This window comes from Tamandua tetradactyla, chromosome 4, assembly GCF_023851605.1.
Source record: "Tamandua tetradactyla isolate mTamTet1 chromosome 4, mTamTet1.pri, whole genome shotgun sequence".
Taxonomy (NCBI): domain Eukaryota; kingdom Metazoa; phylum Chordata; class Mammalia; order Pilosa; family Myrmecophagidae; genus Tamandua; species Tamandua tetradactyla.
This window is the reverse complement of record NC_135330.1, coordinates 28,093,907-28,095,882: the sequence shown is the minus strand read 5'-3', so window position 1 is coordinate 28,095,882 and position 1,976 is coordinate 28,093,907. Positions and strand designations below refer to the sequence as shown.

Here is a 1,976-nt window from a genome sequence, read left to right as displayed (position 1 = left end):
GTGGTCAATGAGAGGGAGGAGTGAGCAGTATGGTATGTATGAGTTTTTTCTTTTTTCTTTCTATTTCTTTTTCTGGAGTGATGCAAATGTTTTAAAAAATTATCATGGTGATGAATACACAACTATGTGATGAATTGTGAACCATGGATTGTACACCATGTATGGAATGTTTGTATGTTAACAATGTTTGTGTTTGTATGTTGTTTCATCAATAAAAATATAGAAGACAAATAAATAAAATTAAAACTATTATGTCCCCCACAAAGACATTTTCAAATCCCAACCCTTGGACCTATGGGTGTAAACTCATTTGTAAGCGAGATATTCAAGGATCCTATTAAAATGAGGCCAAACTGAATCAGGGTGTAGTCTTGATTCAACCTGACTGGAATGCTTATAAGCAGAGGAGGGTGAGTAGAAGACAGAAGGAGATAGAGTGCCAAGTGACAGAGGCAGAGACTGCCTGCCTGCAAATCTCCACCACAACACTGTAGACTTCAGAGAAAATATGGCATACCCTTGATTTTGGACTTCTAGTCTCCCGAACTGTAGGAAAATACATCCTTGTTGCTTAAGCCAACTAGTTTGGGTTATTTGTTATAGCAGTCATTGGCAAACCAAAACAGATAGCCTTTTACATATCTAGAACACCAAAAGAATTACTAAAAGAGTTGAAAAGTGTTACTTTGAGGAGGAAGAAATGGAGAGGGGAAGAAGTGAGGATGGCTAGTTCAGGGTTCAAACCTTATAGAACTGTTTTTCTCTGAAGATGCATGTAAAAACACTTAAAAAAAAAAAAGTTGGAGGTGCAGGGTAGGTAGCACAAAGGAGCTGGAAATGTAATCAGATGTAGATGGGTTTTTGACAGAAAAAAATCCTGACAACCATGTGTGTTTGGGAGGCCCTTCTCCAGGAGTCTGTACCCGCCAGGTTGGTGTGGTCATCTGGGTCTAGAGAGCCCGAGGTCCCAAGGATGCCACCATGCCTAAAGCATCAGAGGGAAAATTTACAGGGTGGAAAAAACTAGTCATCCATCCACACAGTAGAAAAGTAGCTCAGATTATAAGAGAAGCCCACAAACAAGAAAAAAGGAAAAATTGAAGAATGAAAAGGCCTTGCGTCTCAACATTGTTGGTGAAAAATACAGTAGTTTTGCAATCTTGATCCCCCAAAAGTAAAATATTAAAAGACACGTATGAATTAATTGAAAAGTATTTAAATTGATTCAGTGATTAATTGGAACAGATTGAGTTACATAATAGCATCAAAGACAGGTAGGGGAAGAAGCACCATGCCCCGGAGACAGTAATCAAATAGATGAGGATGCATGAGTGGTGGCAGTATGAAGATTATGGTTTTGAGATTCCGGACATTGTAAATGTGAGTTATCCGAAAACTTTTAGTAAATGGGATATTGACCTGAAAATTGTCAAACATTAAAATGAGAAAAATCTGTGCTAATGATGCAGTTCCCAAGAAGTGCAAGAGGACAAAATCACAACTGTCAGCAAAGATTTCAGGGAATTGCAACTGAAAGAAGAAAACAGATGACTCAGATGAGGAAATGACTGCAGTGGCCAAATTGTCATTACTTGAGTTTAAAGTAAATAATTTAAGAGTTTCAAGTTATACTCATTGAATATATATATATATATATTCTAGATTCAGGAATTTGCTATTATGAAGAGAGTTCTGTTTTTGGCTTGGTATGATTTTTGTTTAAAAACCAAGGTTGCTTTATCATTTACATTATGATGCTAAAGTGGACATGAAGTGAACCTCAAAACCTGTAAGGGGGGCGGGCCGCGGTGGCTCAGCGGGCAAGAGTGCTTGCCTGCCGTGCCGGAGGACCCCGGTTCGATTCCCGGCCCCAGCCCATGTAAAAAACAAGCAAACAAACAAAATATAATAAAACAAGAAAATGTTTAAAAATGTTTCCCTTTCTTCCATCCTTCCTTCCTTCTCTGTCTTTCCTT

At 38.3% G+C, this 1,976-nt stretch overlaps 1 pseudogene; it reads left to right on the top strand.

Moving 5' to 3' along the window:
- Positions 1 to 981: 981 nt before the first annotated feature.
- LOC143680190 (translation machinery-associated protein 16 pseudogene) lies at positions 982 to 1,534 on the top strand (annotated as a pseudogene).
- Positions 1,535 to 1,976: the final 442 nt, after the last annotated feature.